Genomic DNA, 20,404 nt, shown 5'->3' on the forward strand with positions numbered 1-20,404 from the left:
CCCGTTTATATCGTCCTGTAGCCTGAGGCTTTCCTCCTCGCAATTGACCACCCCACCAATTTTCGTGTCATCTGCGAACTTGCTGATCATACCTTTTACATTCTCATCCAAATCATTTATGTAGATCACAAACAACAAGGGACCCAGCACCGATCCCTGAGGTACCCCACTGGACACAGGCTTCCAGTCACAAAAGCAACCTTCGACCATCACCCTCTGCCTCCTGCCACTCAGCCAGTTTAGGATCCAACACGCCAAGGCACCCTGGATCCCATGGGCTCTTACCTTCTTGACCAGTCTCCTATGCGGGACTTTGTCAAAGGCTTTACTGAAGTCCATGTAAACCACATCCACAGCATTTCCCTCATCCACCAACCTAGTCACCCCCTCAAAAAATTCAATCAGATTTGTCAGACATGATTTACCCTTGACAAAGCCATGCTGACTATCCCCGATTAATCCTTGCCTCTCCAAGTGGAGACTAATTTTGTCCCTCAGAATTTTTTCCAATAATTTCCCTACCACAGATGTTAGGCTCACTGGCCTGTAATTCCCTGGTTTATCCCTGCTACCCTTCTTGTATAATGGTATTACATTAGCTGTTCTCCAGTCCTCTGGTACATCCCCTGTGGCCAGAGAGGTTCTAAAAATTTGTGTCAGAGCCCCTGCAATCTCCTCCTTTGCCTCCCACAGCAGCCTGGGATACATCTCGTCCGGGCCTGGGGATTTATCCACTTTTTGGCCTGCTAAAACCGCTAGCACCTCCTCCCTCTCGATGCTAATATGTTCAAGTATGTCACAGTCCCCTTGCCCGATTTCTATGTCTGCATCGTCTTTCTCCATAGTGAACACAGATGCAAAAAATTCATTTAAAACCCCGCCTACATCATCTGGCTCTACACACAGATTGCCACTTTGGTCCCTAATGGGCCCTACCCTTTCCCTGGTTATCCTCTTGCCCTTAATATACTTATAAAACATCTTAGGATTTTCCTTTATTTTGCTCGCCAGTGTTATTTCATGGCCCCTCCTCGCCCTCCTAATTTCTTTTTTATGTATGCCCCTGCACTTTTTATACTCCTCTAGGGCTTCTTCCGTCTTTAGTCTTTTGTAACTGCCAAAAGCCCCCCTTTTATTTCTAATGCATTTTTGTATATCCCTTGTCATCCAAGGTTCCCTTTGCTTGTTGGTCCCACCCTTGACCTTTACAGGAACATGTTGGCGCTGTACTCTCTCTATTTCCCTTCTGAAAGTCTCCCACTGTTTTGATGTGGATTTTCCTATAAGTAGCTGCTCCCAGTCCACTTTGGCCAGATCCTGCCTTATCATATTAAAATCGGCCTTCCCCCAATTTAGAACCCTTATTTCCGGGCCGTCTTTGTCTTTTTCCATGACCACCTTAAATCTCACCGAATTATGGTCACTGTCGCCAAAATGCTCTCCTACTGATACTTCCACCACTTGCCCGGCTACATTCCCCAGAATTAGGTCCAGTACCGCCCCCTCTCTTGTAGGACTTTCTACATGTTGGCTCAAAAAGCTCTCCTGGATGCACTTTAAGAATTCTGCACCCTCTAAGCCTTTCACACTCTGACTATCCCAATTTATATTGGGGAAGTTGAGATCCCCCACTATTATTACCCTATTATTTTCGCACTTCTCTGAGATTTGCCTACATATCTGTTCCTCTATCTCCCCCTGACTGTTTGGGGGCCTATAGTACACTCCCAGCAAAGTGCTTGCCCCCTTTTTGTTTTTAAGTTCTACCCATATGGCCTCATTAGAGGAACCCGCTAATATATCGTCCCTCCTTACAGCAGTAATTGACTCCTTAATTAATATTGCAACACCCCCTCCCCTTTTACACCCCCCTCTGTCTCGCCTGAAGATTCTATACCCCGGAATATTGAGCTGCCAGTCCTGACCCTCCCTCAACCATGTCTCCGTGATAGCAACAATATCGTACTCCCATGTGTTCAACAACAACTTCAGTTCATCCACCTTATTTGCAAGACTCCTTGCATTAAAATAAATGCCTTCCAGCCCTGCCATATTCCCTTTTGCCTTCACATATTTGCTCTGCCTTCCCAGCTGACTGGTTTTTTCCTCTGTATTTGGCTGTAAATCACCCCCTACTATAGCTCCACTCTGTACCCCATCCCCCTGCCAAGTTAGTTTAAACCCCCCCCAGCAGTGCTAGCAAACCTCCCCACAAGGATATTGGTTCCCCTCTGGTTCAGGTGTAAACCGTCCGACTTGTACAAGTCCCACCTTTCCCAGAAGCAGACCCAGTGATCCAGGAAACTAAAGCCCTCCCCCCTGCTCCATCCCTTTAGCCACGCATTCATCTGTTCTATCTTCCTATTCCTATACCCACTAGCACGTGGCACGGGGAGTAATCCAGAGATTACAACCTTTGAGGTCCTGCTCTTTAATCCTTCACCTAGCTCCTTAAATTCTTGCTGCAGGACCTCATCCCTCTTTTTACCTATGTCGTTGGTACCAATGTGGACCACAACCTCTGGCTGTTCACCCTCCCCCTCCAGAATGCCCTGCAGCCGCTCAGTGATATCCTTGACCCTGGCACCAGGGAGGCAACAAACCATCCTGGATTCACGTCTACGGCCACAGAAACGCCTATCTGTTCCCCTTACTATAGAATCCCCTACCACTATTGCTCTCCCACTCTTTTCCCCCCCTTCCTGGGCAGCAGGAGCACCCCCAGTGCCAGCAAGTTGGCTGCTGCTGCCTTCCCCTGGTGAGTCATCCCCCCCAACAGTATCCAAAGCGGTATACTTGTTTGAGAGGGGAATGGTCACAGGGGTCTCCTGCACTACCTGCCTGCTTCTATTGCTCCGCCTGGTGGTCACCCATTTCCTGTCTTCCTGTGCAGCCCTTCCCTGAGGTGTGACCAACTCACTAAACGTGCTATCCACGACCCTCTCAGCATCGTGAATGCTCAACAACCCATCCACCCGCAGCTCCAGCGCCTCAATGCGGCCTGCTAGTAGCTGCAGATGGATGCATCTCTGGCACACGTGGTCATCAGGGGCACCGGGGTCCCTGAATTCCCACATAGAGCAAGAGGAGCATATCACGGGGCTGGGCTCACCTGGCATGACCTTCCCTTTACTTAATTTAAATTAATTTACTACCACCAATTAAAAATATCTCTAAGGCACTTGTATAGTCTACCAACAGTCCCTGCTACACCAGAAAAGACCCTAGTAACTATAAACTACAGAGTTAAAGTTTAAAAAAGAGAAATATTCACCAACCAATCACTTACCTGCTCCCTGGTGACGTCACACTCTGATTACTTTTTACCTCTCTCCTCTGCTGTTGATTTGGTCGGGCCTCGCCTCGCACTGCCGCCGCTTTTAACTGCCGCCGGTCACTGCCCCTTCACAGGTCCGATGCTCTGATCGGGCCTCAACTCGCACTGCCGCCGATTTGAATCTGCCGCCGCTTTTAATTGGGAGGTAGAGTTAATTCTGAGAAAGACAAAATGCAAGAAGACATTAATACATTTCAGAATGGGCGTGTAATTGGCAAATGAATGCCACTATATATCAGTGTGAGCTGGTGTGTTTTGATGGGAAGAATAAGGAGGCCACACACTACTTGGACAACAAGGGGGAGAAATTGGGTTGCTTTGTGCCTCCCACGATATTCAGCGGGAGGTTAGCGGCGGCGGTAGCCGGTAGCTCCCCGCGGCACTGCACCGCCGGCAATGATGTCATCGCCATGCGCAGCACCCCGGATGCAACCTTGGGTTGCGACCCCTGACCTATCGCCGGACGATATGTCCGACAGGGTCAGAGGTCAATCCTGCAGCCGCGGCGGCGCCACTTAAAGGGCAGATGTCGGGCGGCAACTTTTTATTTTGGCCGACTGCCCCCTTCCCCTTTCTTCTTCGGGCTGCCGGCCGCGATCGCTCAGCCCGGCGCTCCTCTTGATCCAACACCCCGCTCCCCGGTGGTCCAGCAGGGCCCCAGTGTGCACAGTGCTAGGCCCCTCCCCTTTAATCGGGGAGGGAGGTCTGCTAAGACACGGTGCTATGTGCCGACGGGCGTGGTGCTGTTACACGAAGTGCCGTGAAATTCACTGGTAGCACCTCAAGAGGGAGGGGAGCGCTTCCAGTAGCACCCCACCTCCTGCCTGGGCCGCTACCACTGAATTTAATGCACAGGGACGCTAACTTTTTCAGGGCGCTAAAATTAGCCCCAGTGATGTTAGCGACCCAAAGGGGGCGCCACTGAATTTTCCCTCCTAAGAGTCTAAATGGGCTGGAGGAGCAGAGGGATCCAGGGATACAGATACACAAATCACTAAAAGTAGTGACACAGGTTAATAAGGCCATTAAAAAAAAGCGCTGGGGTACATTCCTAAAGGAGCCTTCTGTTCCGTGCCTAGGAGCTCTGAACCATGGTGGAGAGCGGCTGGGACACATTTCTCACATGCCTCGAGATTAACCCGCAGGGTGACTTTGCTGTCAGTGAAGAGAGACGAGAAAGACCAAAGTGCCGTTTACCCCCCTCAGTGTGGCCCTGAAGGACTGTGTCCAGGCTGAAGTTTTGTTCCCGCTGTACGATCTTCCCCCAGATTGTCCTTTCTGAGCTCCAGCCAGGTGATGCTAAACACTCAGGTGGGAAAGAAGAAAATCTACAACAATGTGTTTAAAACAAAGCTGGTTTCTTTGACATATATCCAGAATATTAAACTCCAGCCCAGTTCCTGGAGCTATTAACATCAGTAGAAACAAAACCCAATTGTCAGAATGAACATGATTCAGTCCTGGATGTGATTAACAGCAGCAATAACAGCAGAATCCAACCCGTGCAGTCACTTGTGAACTCGCTGGTGTCTCAGCAGGGTGGATGACTGAGTGAATCCCTTCCCACACACGGAGCAGGTGAACGGTCTCTCCCCAGTGTGAACTCGCTGGTGTGCCAGCAGGGTGGATAACTGAGAGAATCCCTTCCCACATACGGAGCAAGTGAACGGTCTCTCCAGTGTGAGTGCGCTGGTGGGCAGTGAGTTCAGATGACTGCCTGAACCCAGTCCCGCAGTGAGAGCACCTGAACGGTCTCTCGTCAGTGTGAACACATTGATGGCACGTCAGTTCCCAGGAACTTTTATAGCACTTCCCACAGTCCAGGCATTTAAGAGGTCTCTCATCAGTGTGAGCGTGCTGATGATTCAGCAGGTTGGATGACTGAGTGAATCTCTTCCCACACTCAGAGCAGGTGAACGGTCTCTCCCCAGTGTGAACTTGCTGGTGTCTCAGTAGGTGGGATGAATTAGTGAATCCCTTCCCACACTCAGAGCAGGTGAATGGCCTCGCCCCAGTATGAACTCGCTGGTGTCTCAGTAGGTGGGATGAATTCGTAAATCCCTTCCCACACTCAGAGCAGGTGAACGGTCTCTCCCCAGTGTGAACTCGCTGGTGTCTCAGTAGGTGAGATGAATTAGTGAATCCCTTCCCACACTCAGAGCAGGTGAACGGCCTCTCCCCAGTGTGAATGCACTTGTGTGTCGATAGGCCAAAGGACTGGCTGAAGCCTCGTCCACACACAGAACACGTGTATGGTTTCTCCCCGCTGTGAACGGTGCTTTTTGCTTCCATGTTCAGAGGCCGGTGATATTCAGATACGATGAGTCGAGTGACTCCGTCAGATCTTGGCGTGATGTTTGGTTTGAGCTTACCATCTGCAAATCCTCCCCTTCTAATATCCTGTAAAATTAATTTAAAATGAGGAGCGTGAGAGAGAACCCACAAGAAAACAAAGGCAGGTTGTGAAATTGAGCTCAGTGAATCTGGTCATTTTGGGGCCGGCAGCAGAAACAAGTGACCATGAAAGCTGCCGGATTGTCATAAAAACCCAACTGGTTGACTAATGCCCCTCAGGGAAGGGAATCCACCACCTGGTCTGGGCCTACACACGACTCTGACCTCTGTGAGAGGAGAGAGAGAGAGAGGTGGGAGTGGGAGGGGGAGGGGTGGAAGGAAAGGAACTTTATACATCTGCAACTCGACCAGAACTTTGACAGAACATCCCAAACCCGCGACCTCCACCACCTAGAAGGACAAGGGCAGCTGTTGCATGGGAGCACCATCATCTCCAAGTTCCCCTCCAAGTCACACATCATCCTGACTCAGACATATTCATCGTTGCTGGGTCAAAATCCTGGAACTCCTTACCTAACAACATTGTGGGAGTACCTTCACCACATGGACTGCAGGAGTTCAAGAAGGCGACTCACCACCACCTTCTCAACGGGCAACTGGGGATTGGCCATATTTGCTGCTCCTGCGAGCGGCGCCCACATCCCAAGATTGAATTAAAACAAATCTGTAGATGTAAACTGGATTAAAAGCCTCTACAGAAATACTTGTTCCTAAAACAATACTCTTTTACATTGTAGGGACAGTGTCTGCTTAGCAATCTAATCTCCCCCAGAATCCTCCCTTGACAGTCTTACATTGGAATTTGTTGGGTCCTCCTGGGCTCAGAAGTACTGGGGGTTAAACCCAGCAGCTTCTCCTCCATCTCCACTCCAGCTCAAACTAAAGCAACAAAAAGACCTACACAGGCGGCCAGGGACCTACCTTCCGTCAGCCTGCAATAAAACTCTTCCCGACAGCCGCTGACTAATGGCAGCCACAGCACCCACAATCCCCCGCGTCCCAGAAACCGCTCTATCCAATGCGCTGATTTCCCCGCTGAGAGTGCGCATGCTCCCCGGGGCCGTCGGCCATCCTGGGAGCCTGGCTCCTGTCCTTTGTCCTGAGTCAGACTCGGTTGAACCAGCTGAAGAAACCAGGAAGCGGCGGCTCGGATGGGGGAGGCGCTGCACCCTGGGTTTCCTGGTGCCGAGGCCCTGGCCACATGTCCGCTGGGTCTGGCTGCTCTGATTCTGATTGAGTTTTTTGATGAGGTAACAGAGAGGGTTGATGAGGGCAATGCGGTTAACGTGGTGTACATGGATTTCCAAAAGGCGTTCGACAAAGTGCCACATAATAGGCTTACCAGCAAAGTTGAAACCCATGGAATAAATGGGACAGTGGCAGCATGGATACGAAATTGGCTAAGTGACAGGAAACAGAGAGTAGTGGTGAACGGTTGTTTTTCAGACTGGAGGAAGGTACACAGTGGTGTTCCCCAGGGGTTAGTACGAGGACCACTGCTTTACTTGATATATATATTAATGACTTAGACTTGGGTGTACAGGACACAATTTCAAAATTTGCAGATGTCACAAAACTTGGAAGTATTGTGAACAGTGAGGAGGATAGTGACAGACATCAAGATGACATAGACAGGCTGGTGGAATGGGCGGACACGTGGCAGATGAAATTTGATGCAGAAAAGTGCGAAGTGGTACATTTTGGAAGGAAGAACGAGGAGAGGCAATATAAACTAAAGGGTACAATTCTAAAGTGGGTGCATGAACAGAGAGACCTGGGGGTTTGTGTGCACAAATCATTGAAAGTGGCAGGGCAGGTTGAGAAAGCGGTTAAAAAAGCATACGCGATAAATAGAGGCATAGAGTCTAAAAGCAAGGAAGTTATGATGAATCTTTATAAAACACTGGTTCGGCCTCAACTGGAGTATTGTGTCCAATTCTGGGCACCGCACTTTATGAAGGATGTCAAGGCCTTAGAGATGGTGCAGAAAAGATTTACAAGAATGGTTCCAGGGATAAGGGATGAGGGACTTCAGTTACGTGGATAGACTGGAGAAGCTGGGGTTGTTCTCCTTAGAGCAGAGAAGGTTGGGAGGAGATTTGATAGAGGTGTTCAAAATCATGAGGGTTCCGGACAGAGTAGATAGAGAGAAACTGTTCCCATTGGCGGAAGGGTCGAGAACCAGAGGACACAGATTTAAGGTGATTGGCAGAAGAACCAAAGGCGACATGAGGAAAATCTGTTTTACGCAGCGAGTGGTTAGGATCTGGAATGCACTGCCTGAAACGGTGGTGGAGGCAGATTCAATCACGGCTTTCAAAAGGGAATTGGATAAGTATCATTAAATATATTCAAGAAGGAGTTAGATATATTTCTTAAGGCAAAAGCGATCAAGGGATATGGAGAGAAGGCAGGAACAGGGTACTGAATTTGGATGATCAGCCATGATCTTATTGAATGGCGGAGCAGGCTTGACGGGCTGAATGGCCTCCTTTGTGCTGTAACCATTCTATGATTCTATAAAATATTAGAAGGTTTGTTCTACAGAAGCACAAGGTTTATCTGCTTTTATTGATGAATTTAAAAAGTCTGTATTAAAACCTGAGCCAGTGTGTTGTGAGACAAAGAGCCTTGTGTCCAATAAGGGGAATAAAGGCCCACAGCCTCCCCTGGCCCCGGGCCCTGAAAAAGGGACTGGAGAAACTTGCTGCCCTGCGGATCAGACAATCAGCCGGCGCTAGTCCCACCCCTCGGGCTCCCCGATTGGTTGGAGGACCCGCCGCTGGCTCGCTCCTCCAGCCCCGCCCTGCTCGCTCCCTATTGGTCCGAGCTCCCGTCAATCAGGCCGTGGGCCCGGGTCACATGTCCCTCACCGACTTTACAAAGAAAGCCTCGTGCGGGCGCCGGGCAGAGCTGCAGGTTGGTGGGAGCGGGGTCGTGAGATTAATAAACTGCGGGTAGGCCGCGCCGCAGGGTTTATAAACTTGGAGAACGGCCTGAGGCCCGAATGAGATTCAGCGGCCCGGTCTGTGTTCCACTGGATGGCAGCGGTGCAGCTTTTTCTCGGTGATAGGCCCGGGCTATGCGCCACCATCTTGGTGGAGGATAGACAGGCTAGTTCCACCTGGAGCACAGCGCATGCACGGCCATCTTGGTACAGGAACAGGGAGTGGGCGGGGCTTCAGGGTCCCAGTGGCCTTTTGCAGCGATTTACTTGTACTTCTTGCAATCTAGTATACTCTATTCGCTGCTCACGATGCGGTCTCCTCTACATTGGGGAGACCAAACGCAGATTGGGTGACCGCTTTGCGGAACACCTCCGTTCAGTCCGTAAGGGCGACCCAGAGCTTCCGGTGGCCTGTCATTTTAATTCACCGCTCCATTCCCACTCGGACCTCACTGTACTTGGGCTCTTGCATTGTTCCACGGAAGCTCAATGTAAACTCGAGGAACAGCACCTCATCTTCCGATTAGGCACTTTGCAGCCTTCCGGACTCAATATCGAGTTCAACAATTTCAGATCATAACCTCGGCCCCTATTACATTTTTACTTTTATAAAAAAAAATTCCACCCCTTTGTTTTGGGTCTTCCCTTCCCCCCCTTTCCTTTTTTTTCTCTCTCCCACATGGCAGCTGTCTCTCATCCTGCCAGTTCACTTCACACCTAATCTCAGCCGTCTTTTGTCTCCTCTGTCCTATCACCATCTCATCTGGTTTTGAATACCTCTTAATGTCTCTTTACTTCTCTTTTGTTCTATCACAGCCCTGCCTTCGATCTATTTTATTTCCTTTCCAGTTTTGAAAAAGGGTTCACCCGAAACGTCGATTTTTAATTTCTCTCCATGGATGTTGCCTGGCCTGCTGAGTTTGTCCAGCATTTTCTGTTGTTATTTCGGATTTCCAGCATCTGCAGTATTTTGCTATCATCCCAGTGGCCTTTCCCTGGAATGCCCCGTGCCAACTCCGTCCGACAGGATCCGAGTGCGCAGGCACAGCTCCGAGTGGGGGAAGGGGGTTGTTCTACTCTGGGCATGCGCGGTTATTACCCTTGGTGACCGGGAGGGGTTGCTGTGCCGGACTCGGCCAAAACCGCCGTCCCGTCTGCGCATGCACGGACTCTCGGCTGTCAATCAACCATCAGCCAGCAGAGGTCGCTGGTGAGACCAGTGAAGGAAGAAAGACTTGCATTTATATAGCGCCTTTCACCACCACCGGACGTCCCAAAGCACTTTATAGCCAATGAAGTACTTTTGAAGTGTTGTCACTGTTGTAATGTAAGAAATGCAGCAGTCAATTAGCGCACAGCAAGCTCCCACAAACAGCAATCTGATAATCGGTGAGGATGTTTCCACTGATGGGTGAGACTAGAACTAGGGGGCATAATATTAGAATATTGGGCTGCCGTTTCAAAACTGAGATGAGGAGAAACTTCTTCACTCAGAGGGTAGTAAATCTATGGAATTTGCTACCTCAGAGAGCTGTGGAAGCTGCGACATTAAATAAATTTAAAACGGAGATAGGCAGTTTCCTAGCTGATAAGGGAATTAAGGGTTATGGGGAGCGGGCAGGGAAGTGGACGTGAGTCTAGGTTCGGATCAGCCATGATCCTATTGAATGGCGGAGCAGGCCCGAGGGGCCGTATGGCCTACTCCTGCTCCTAATTCTTATGTTCTTATGTTCTTATAATCTATCATTTTGTTATGTTAATTCAGGGATAACCATTGAAACATAGAAGATAGGAGCAGGAGTAGGCCATTCAGCCCCTCAAGCCGACTCCGCCATTCAATGAGATCATGGCTGATCATCCAAACTCAGTACACTGTCCCTGCCTTCTCCCCATATCCCTTGATCCCTTTCGCCTTAAGAAATATATCTAACTCCTTCTTGAATATATTTAATGAATTGGCCTCAACTGCCTTCTGTGGTAGAGAATTCTACAGGTTCACCACTCTCTGGGTGAAGAAATTCCTCCTCATCTCTGTCTTAAATGGCTTACCCATTATCCTTAGACTGTGACCCCTGGTTTGGACTCCCCGACCATCAGGAACATCCTTCCTGCATCTAGTCTGTCTAGTCCTGTTAGGATTTTATAAGGTTCAATGAGATCCCCTCTCATTCTTCTAAACTCCAGTGAATATAAGCCCAATCAACCCAATCTCTCCTCATATGTCATTCCTGCCATCCCAGGTATCAGTCTGGTGAATCTTCGCTGCACTCCCTCCATGGCAAGAACATCCTTCCTCAGATAAGGCGACCAAAACTGCACACCATACTCAAGATGTGGTCTCACCAAGGCCCTGTACAACTGCAGCAAGACATCCTTGTTCCTGTGCTCGAACCTTCTCACTACGAAGGACAACATACCATTTGCCTTCTTAACCACCTGCTGCACCTGCATGCTTACCTTCAGCGACTGGTGCACAAGGACACCCAGGTCTCTTTGCACTTCCCTGTCTCCCAATCTATTGCCGTTCAGATAATAATCTGCCTTCCTGCTTTTGCCACCAACGTGGATAACCTCGCATTTATCCACATTATACTGCATCTGCCCAATCACCCAACCTGTCCAAATCATACTGGAGTTTCTCGGCATCCTCCTCACAGCACACACGCCCACCCAGCTTTGTGTCATCTGCAAACTTGGAGATATTACATCTAGTTCTTTGCATAGGAGCAGGAGAGGGCCATTCGGCCCCTCAAGTTGCTCCACCATTAAATGAGATCATGGCTGATCTTCTGCCTCAACTCCATTCACCAGCCCTATCACCATATCCCTTGATGCCCTTACTGGTCAGAAATCTATCGACTTCTGTTTTGAATATACCCAATGACTGAGCCTCCACAGCCCTCTGGGGTAGAGAATTCCAAAGATTCACCACCCTCTGTGTGAAGAAATGTCTTCTCATCTCAGTCCTGAATGTCCCACCCTTTATCCTGAGGCTGTGGCCCCTGGTTCTAGACTCCCCAGCCAAAGGAAACATTCTCCCAGCATCCACCCTATCAAGTCCTGTAATAATTTTGTATGCTTCAATGAGATCCCCTCTCATTCTTCTGAATTCAAGAGAATACAGGCCCAGTTTACTCAATCTCTTCTCATACGACAGTCCCGCCATCCCAGGAATCAATCTCGTGAACCTTTGTTGCACTCCCTCTATGGCAAGTATATCCTTCCTTAGGTAAGGAGACCAGAACTGTACACAGTACTCCAGGTGTGGTCTCACCAAGGCCCTATATAATTGCAGTAAGACTTCTTTATCCTGTACTCAAATCCTCTTGTAATGTCAATCAACCAACAGTCAGAAGAGGTCGCTGGTGAGACCAGTGAAGAAAGAAAGACTTGCATTTATATAGCGCCTTTCACCACCACTGAACATCCCAAAGTGTTTTACAGCCAATTAAGTACTTTTGAAGTGTAGTCACTGTTGTAATGTTAGAAATGCGGCAGTCACTTAGCGCACAGCAAGCTCCCACAAACAGCAATGTTATAATGACCAGATAATCTATCTTTTTATGTTGATTGAGAGATAAACATTGGCTAGGAGACTGGGGATAGCTGCCCTGCTCTTTCCCACATTACAACAGTGACTACTTCATTGTAGTACTTCATTGGCTGTAAAGCACTTCAAGACATCTGGTGGTCATGAAAGGCACTATATAAATGCAAGTCTTTCTTTCTTGAAATTGTGCCATGGGATCTTTTACATCCACCTGAGAGAGCAGACAGGGCCTCAGTTTAACATCTCATCTGAAAGACGGCACCTCCGACAGTGCCGCACTCCCTCAGTACTGCATTGGAGTGTCAGCCTAGATTTTTGTGCTCAAGTTTCTGGACTTGGACTTGAACCCACAACCTTATGCCTCAGAGGCGAGAGTGCTACCAACTGAGTCACAGCTGACACTAAAGAACAAGCAGTTCTGACGACAGGTCATCGACCTGAAACATTAACTCTGTTTCTCTTTCCACAGATGCTGCCTGACCTGCTGAGTATTTCCAGCATTTTCTGTTTTTATTAAAGAAACGAGGGAGTGATTGCTGACAGGAAGAATGTTGGGTCGTCCTGCACATGCGCACCTCCCTGGCGGCTGAGGCGAAACACCAACTCGCCCACACCTGAGCCGCGCACGCGTACCAGATGTTGCGGCTTCGCATATGCGCCCGATGTTCCAACCGTGGGGTTTTGTGCGCTGAGCATGCGCATTGCGGACTGATCGGGACGGGCGATTGTGGAACAGGAGGGAGAGTGTTTGGGCCATGAGCACATGCGCGGGACTCAGCGTCAACAGAGCGCTTTCTGGAGCATGGGGGCTTGTGGGTATTGCAGCCGCCATTACGGCTGATCCTTTCAACTAACCTGTGCAGCAGCTGGGGCCTGAAAATCAGCTTCACTGCCCCTAGGTTCGGAAAGGGGAAAGTTAAACAACAGTTTGCCTCTGATCCTTTTCTGATCTCAATTTACAGGGTTATAGAAGTGGAGCAGTTACAGGTGGGAAGCTCAGACCAAACATCACATCAAGATCTGACAGAGTCGCTGGATTTATCCGGACCTGAATATCATCGGCCTTTGCACATGGAAGGAGAAAGCAGCGATCGCAGCGATGACAGACCGCACACATGTTCGGTGTGTGGACGCGGATTCAGCCAATCACCTGACCTGGTGAGACACTTGCACCGCCACACCGGGGAGAAATCGGGTAAAGGTGGGGACGGCGGGAAGGGATTCAGTTCCCCGTCTGCAATAGAAGTTCAATGATGCAGTCACACCAGGGACTGTCCATTCACCTGCTCCGTGTGTGGAGAGGGATTTGTTTGTTCATCCCACCTGCAAACACACCAGCTTGTTCACACTGACGAGAGACCATTTCAGTCTTCTGACTGTGGGAAGAGCTTTAAAAGCCCCAGGGAACTGAAGCGACACCAGCTTGTTCACCCTGATGAGAGACCATTTCAATGTTCTGAGTGTGGGAAGAGCTTTAAAAGCTCCGGGGAACTGAAGGGACACCAGCTTGTTCACACTGATGAGAGACCATTTCAATGTTCTGACTGTGGAAAGAGCTTTAAAAGCTCCGGGGATCTGAAGGGACACCAGCTTGTTCACACTGATGAGAGACCATTTCAGTGTCCTGACTGTGGGAAGAGCTTTAAAAGCCCTGGGGAACTGAAGTGACACCAGCTTGTTCACACTGATGAGAGACCATTTCAGTGTTCTGACTGTGGGAAGAACTTTAAAAGCCCCAGGGATCTGAAGGAACACCAGCTTGTTCACACTGATGAGAGACCATTTCAGTGTCCTAACTGTGGGAAGAGCTTTAAAAACGCAGGGGATCTGAAGGGACACCAGCTTGTTCACACTGATGAGAGACCATTTCAATGTTCTGACTGTGGGAAGAGCTTTAATAGCGCCGGGGATCTGAAGCAACACCAGCTTGTTCACACTGATGAGAGACCATTTCAGTGTTCTGACTGTGGGAAGAGCTTTAAAAGCCCCAGTATCTGTAGCATCACCAGCGAGCTCACACTGATGAGAGACCCTTTAAATGTTCTGACTGTGGGAAGAGCTTGAAAAGCTTCAGGGAGCTGAAGAGACACCAGTGAGTTAACACTGGGGAGAGGCCGTTCATCTGCTCTGTGTGTGGGAAGGGATTCACTGAATCATCCCACCTGCTGGCACATCAGCTTGTTCACACTGGAGAGAACCCCTTTAAATGTTCTGACTGTGGAAAGAGCTTTAAAAGCTCCGGGGAGTTGAAGAGACACCAGCTCCTCCACACTGGTGAGGGTCCGTTCACCTGCTCCGTGTGTGGGAAGGGATTCACTCAGTCATCCACCCTCCTGTCACACCAGCTTGTTCACACTGACGAGAGACCCTTTAAATGTTCTTACTGTGGGAAGAGCTTTAACAGCTCTAAGAGCCTTAAGAGACACCAGCGTGTTCACACTGATCATAGAATCTAACAGCACAGAAGGAGGTGATTCGGCCCATCGTGTCTGTGCCGGCTCTTTGAAAGAGCTGTCCAATTTAGTCCCAAACCCCAGCTTTATCCCCAGAACTCTGCAAACTAGTCCTCTTCAAGTACATGTCCAATTACTGTTTGAAAGTTCCTGTGGAACCTGACTCCAGCATCCTTTCAGATGGTGCGTTCCAGATCTTAACAACCCTCTGTGTGAAAACAATTCTCCTCATTTCCCTCTAGTTCTTTTAGCAACTATTTTAAGTCTGTGACCTTTGGTTACCGACCCACTTGCCAGAGTGAACAGTTTCTCCCTACTTGCTCGATCAAAGCCCCTCATCATTTACGCGCCGCCATCTTGGTGGAGCAAAGACGGACCAGTTCCACCTGCAGCACGGCGCATGCGTGGCCATCTTGGTACAGGAACAAAGAGTGGGCGGGGCTTCAGGGTCCCAGTGACCAGTAGAGACAATCATTGACTCATTGATTTTATTCTCACTCTGCACATAGCGGTTGTAGAACTGAACACAACCAGAGTAGAGGGAGGGGGAAGACTGGGAGTGGAGGAAAGAAATGTTGGAGATGTTGCAATGGGTTTGGATTTCAGCACAGGGAGGAGGGGGAGTGTGTGGGATGGGGATTTACAGCTTTGGGGGAACAAGAGAGGAAAGAATGTTCCATAGAAACTAGAATAGTCTGTTCTGAATTTCTATCCTGTACTTAAAGTGATGGCTTTTGTAAACTCCTTTTACAGGGTATTAGAAGGGGAGGATTTACAGATGGGAAACTCAAACCAAACATCACATCAAGATCTGACAGTCACTCCATTCATCAGGACCTGAATATCATCGGCCTTTGAATGTGGAAGGAGGAATGTTTGTCTGTTCTGTCTGTGGGAAAAGATTTCAAACATCAGTGTGACTGGAAAAGCACCGAGACACACACACCCGAGTGAGAATGTTCCAGTGCACTGACTGTTACACAACCTGAAAAAACATCGCACCATTCACAGCGGGGAGAAACCGTACATGTGTTCTGTGTGTGGACGAGGCTTCAACCGATCGTCCAACCTGGAGAGACACATGGACACCCACACCACGGAGAAACCGTGGAAATGTGGGGACTGTGGAAAGGGATTCAATTATCCATCCAAGCAGGAAACTCATCGGCGCATTCACACCGGGGAGAGACCATTCACCTGCTCCATGTGTGGGAAGGGATTCACAGAGTTATCCAAGCTCCAGATACACCAGCGAGTTCACACTGGGGAGAAACCGTTCTCCTGCTCCATGTATGGGAAGGGATTTGCAGAGTTATCCAAGCTCCAGATACACCAGAGAGTTCACACTGGGGAGAGACTATTCACCTGCTCTGTGTGTGGGAAGGGATTCGCAGAGTTATCCAAGCTCCAGATACACCAGCGAGTTCACACTGGGGAGAAACCGTTCTCCTGCTCCGTGTATGGGAAGGGATTTGCAGAGTTATCCAAGCTCCAGATACACCAGAGAGTTCACACTGGGGAGAGACTATTCACCTGCTCTGTGTGTGGGAAGGGATTCACTCAGTCATCCCATCTTCTGACTCACCAACTTGTTCGCACTGTTAAGATACCATTTAGATGTACTGTCTGTGAGAAGAGCTTTAAAAACACAAGCAACCTGCTGACCCACCAATGCACTCACACTGGGGAGAGACCATTCACCTGCTCTGTGTGTAGGAAGGGATTCACTCAGTCCTGCACTCTGCTGAGACACCAGCGAGTTCACACTCAGGAGCGATCTTTCACCTGCTCTTATTGTGGGAAGGTTTTCACTTGGAAGTCTAATCTGCTTAATCACCAGCAAGTTCACACTGGGGAGAGGCCATTCACCTGCTCTGTGTGTGGGAAGGGATCCATGCAGTCATGCACTCTGCTGAGACATCAGTGAGTTCACCAGTGATTGCAGAGGTTGGATTCTGCTGTTATTGCTGCTGTTAATCACATCCAGGACTGAACCATGGTCGCTCTGGCAATTGGGCTTCGTTTCTGCTAATGTTAATAACTAGAATAACTGGGCTTGAGATTAATATTCTGGACAAATATTAAATAAATCAGCTTTGTTTCAAACACACAGTGTGTCTAATATTTGATTTCTCCATGATAAGAGGAGTCTAATTGATGTTCTGTTATTGACTGTTCCATTTTTGGGCCTTTTCTTACTCTGGATTATTTCAGTTCTCATCTAGTTCACCTTCTACCACATCAAACCCCAAACTTGTTCCATTTGTGTACACGGCTTGTGGGTGTCATAGACTGAACTGTAGTGTCTCACTTTACACTCATCTGAAATTCCTTTGAACCACCCCTTTACAGAACTACCTTGCATAAGATTTGAAATCTGTTATTTTCTGTATCATTTAACATCTCTTGGAACCGATTTTTTTTTTAAACTCCACACACACTGCATCTGACAGCCTTAGAAATGTTCTGATCTTTGTAATTGTCATTGCTGATTTTGATGGTCTCTTTGATTTAATCTCTTGTTACTAACATACCTTGCACTATTTCTTTATCAAGATAATTGTTTCAAATACTTCCTTTATCAGCTCTTTAGCTCCTCCATTGATCCCTGTCAATAATCCTTGGTCAGGGGTGATATACCTATCAATTCGTCCAATAAAAAGCGACGAGTTAGGAACGTAACTAAAGGTTTTTATTGACTAAATAACAGAGCCCACCCTCGTGGGTGATCGGGTCCAACAAGGAGGAATACCAGCCAGTCGACTACCTTTATGCCTGGGCAGGTAGGTGGAGCCATGGGCGGAGTCGGAGGTGGTCAGCCCAGGTATAACAGCGCGACAAGAGGCGACCTCGTATAGTGATACAACAGTGAGAACAGTGATAACAATACAACAGTGATAACTATAGTGTAACGATAGTGAACGATAAAAGTGGTTTACCACATTCACCCCTTGTTTAGATTTGAGTCCGGCGGGGTGAAGTGTACTACCAGTTCTGGTATGTCAGTCTGTCCGGAGGCCTCGTAAGCCTCTCCGATCGTCGCAGCGGCGGTGCTGCATTTTCCGGTGTTAATGCTGGTGTCTGCGTGGTCGGCGAAGGCTCGTGGGGTTCCGGCATGCTCACAGAAACTCACTCACAGAAACCCCACAGTGCAGATAGAGGCCATTTCGGCCCATCGAGCCTGCACCGACACATATCCCACCCGATCCCCGTAACCCCTACACCAACACATATCCCACCCTATCCCCGTAACCCCACGTATTTAATCCCCCTAACACTAACGGTCAATTTTTATCATAGCCAATCAACCTAACCCGCACATCTTTGGACTGTGGGAGGAAACCGGAGCACCCGGAGGAAACCCACGCAAACACGGGGAGAATGTGCAAACTCCACACAGACAGTCGCCCGAGGCTGGATTCGAACCCGGGTCCCTGGCGCTGTGAGGCAACAGTGCTAACCACTGTGCCACCGTGCTACCTGGGCTGGAATTGGGGGGGTGGTGGGGGGGGGTAAAGGTGGTGTCTCTGGAGTGCCCGAGGGTGCGAGGTCTCATAAGGAGACAGTGTCCTCCCGCCCGTCTGGGTAAGCCACGTAGGCGTACTGGGGGTTGGCGTGCAGGAGGTTCACCCTCTCGACCAGGGGGTCCATTTTATGGGCCCTCACGTGCTTTCGCAGCAAGACGGGCCCCGGAGAGGTCAGCCAGGTTGGTAGAGTGGTTCCCGTAGTTGACTTCCTGGGGAAAACAAACATTCGTTCATGGGGGGTGGCATTAACGGCAGTGCAAAGTAGTGACCGGATGGAGTGCAGCGCTGTCGGGAGGACTCCCTGCCAGCGGGAGGTTGGGAGGCCCTTAGACTTTAAGGCTAAGAGGACGGCCTTCCATACCGTCGCGTTCTCTCTTTCCACCTGGCCGTTCCCTCGGGGGTTGTAGCTGGTGGTCCTACTTGCTGCAATACCTCTCGCTAGTAGGAACTGACGGAGTTCCTCGCTCATGAAGGAGGAGCCCCGGTCACTATGTATATAGTTCGGGAACCCGAACAAGGCGAAGAGGTCGTTCAGGCACTTGATGACCGTGGTACTGGTCATGTCTGGGCAGGGGAAGGCAAAAGGGAAACGGGAGTACTCATCAACGATGTTGAGGAAGTACACATTGCGGTCAGATGACGGTAGAGGCCCCTTAAAGTCGATGCTCAGGCGCTCGAAGGGGCGGGTGGCCTTGATCAGGCTTGCTCTGTCCGGCCTATAGAAGTGCGGTTTGCACTCGGCGCAGGTCTGGCAGTTCCTGGTCATGGTCCTGACCTCCTCGATGGAGTAGGTCAGGTTGCGGGCCTTAATGAAATGGTAAAGTCTGGTGACCCCGGGGTGGCAGAGGTCATTGTGGAGGGTCTGAAGTCTATCAATATGCGCGCTGGCGCATGTAATTCGTGAAAGAGCATCAGGGGGTTCGTTCAGCTTACCTGGCTGGTACAAGATATCATAATCGTAGGTGGATAGCTCGATTCTCCACCTCAAGATCTTGTCATTCTTGATTTTGCCCCTCAGCTTGTTATTAAACATGAAAGCAACCGAACGTTGGTCGGTGAGGAGGGTAAATCGTTTGCCTGCCAGGTAATGCCTCCAGCACCGTACCGCCTCCACAATTGCCTGGGCTTCCTTCTCGACCGACGAGTGTCGGATCTCGGGGCCCTGTCGGGTCCTTGAGAAGAAGGCCACCGGCCTCCCCTCCTGGTTAAGGGTAGCGGCTAGGGCGAAGTCGGATGCATCGCTCTCCACTTGGAAGGGGATGGACTCATCCACTGCGTGCATTGTGGCCTTGGCTATGTCTCCCTTGATGAGGGAGAAGGCCACGCATGCTTCCTCCGTGAGGGGGAAGGATGTGGACTTCATGAGGGGTCTGGCTTTGTCCGCATAATTGGGCACCCATTGGGCATAGTAGGCGAAGAGCCCCAGGGTTCTCTTAAGTGCCTTAGGGCAGTGGGGGAGGTGTAGCTCCATGAGGGGGTGCATTCTTTCGGGGTCGGGGCCGATGAGTCCGTTCTCTACTACACAGCCAAGGATGGCAAGGCGCGAGGTGTTAAACACACATTTCTCCTTATTGTAGGTGAGGTTCAGCCATTGGGCCGTACGGAGGAATTTCTCCAGATTCACGTCATGGTCCTGCCGGTCGCGGCCGCAGATGGTGACGTTATCTAGATAGGGGAATGTGGCCTGCAGTCCGTTCTGGTCAACCATCCGGTCCATCTCCCTTTGGAAGACCGAGACCCCGTTGGTGACACCGAAGGGGACCCTAAGGAAGTGGTATAGGCGCCCATTCGCCTCGAAGGCGGTGTACTGGCAGTCCTCGGGGTGGATAGGGAGTTGGTGGTAGGCCGACTTAAGGTCGATGGTCGAGAATACGCGGTATTGTGCAATCTGATTGACCATGTCAGATATGCGGGGAAGGGGGTATGCATCCAGCTGGGTGTATCTGTTTATGGTCTGGCTGTAGTCGATGACCAGGTGATTTTTATCGCCGGTCTTAATGACCACGACCTGGGCATGCCAGGGGCTGTTGCTCCCCTCGAAAATGCCCTCTTTTAGGAGGCGCCGCACCTCAGAGCTAATGAAGGCTCTGTCCCCAGCGCTGTACCGCCTGCTCTTGGTAGCGACGGGTTTGCAGTCGGGGGTGAGGTTAGCGAACAGGGAAGGTGGCGGCACATTGAGGGTGGATAGGCTGCAGGTGTTACGCGGTGGGCGGTTTAACATTCGCTGGTTGTCGA

The 20,404-nt window shown here is 49.8% G+C and overlaps 2 pseudogenes; one reads left to right on the top strand and one right to left on the bottom strand.

The window, feature by feature from the left end:
• Positions 1 to 17,060, top strand: part of LOC147118476 (uncharacterized) — a 42,559-nt pseudogene extending 25,499 nt beyond the window's left edge.
• The window catches only part of LOC147118473 (uncharacterized), a 177,793-nt pseudogene that overhangs the window by 58,110 nt on the left and 99,279 nt on the right, over positions 1 to 20,404 (bottom strand).

This window comes from Somniosus microcephalus, chromosome 4, assembly GCF_052327205.1.
Source record: "Somniosus microcephalus isolate GS21.2 chromosome 4, FLI_Smic_1.0, whole genome shotgun sequence".
NCBI classification, from domain to species: Eukaryota; Metazoa; Chordata; class Chondrichthyes; order Squaliformes; family Somniosidae; genus Somniosus; species Somniosus microcephalus.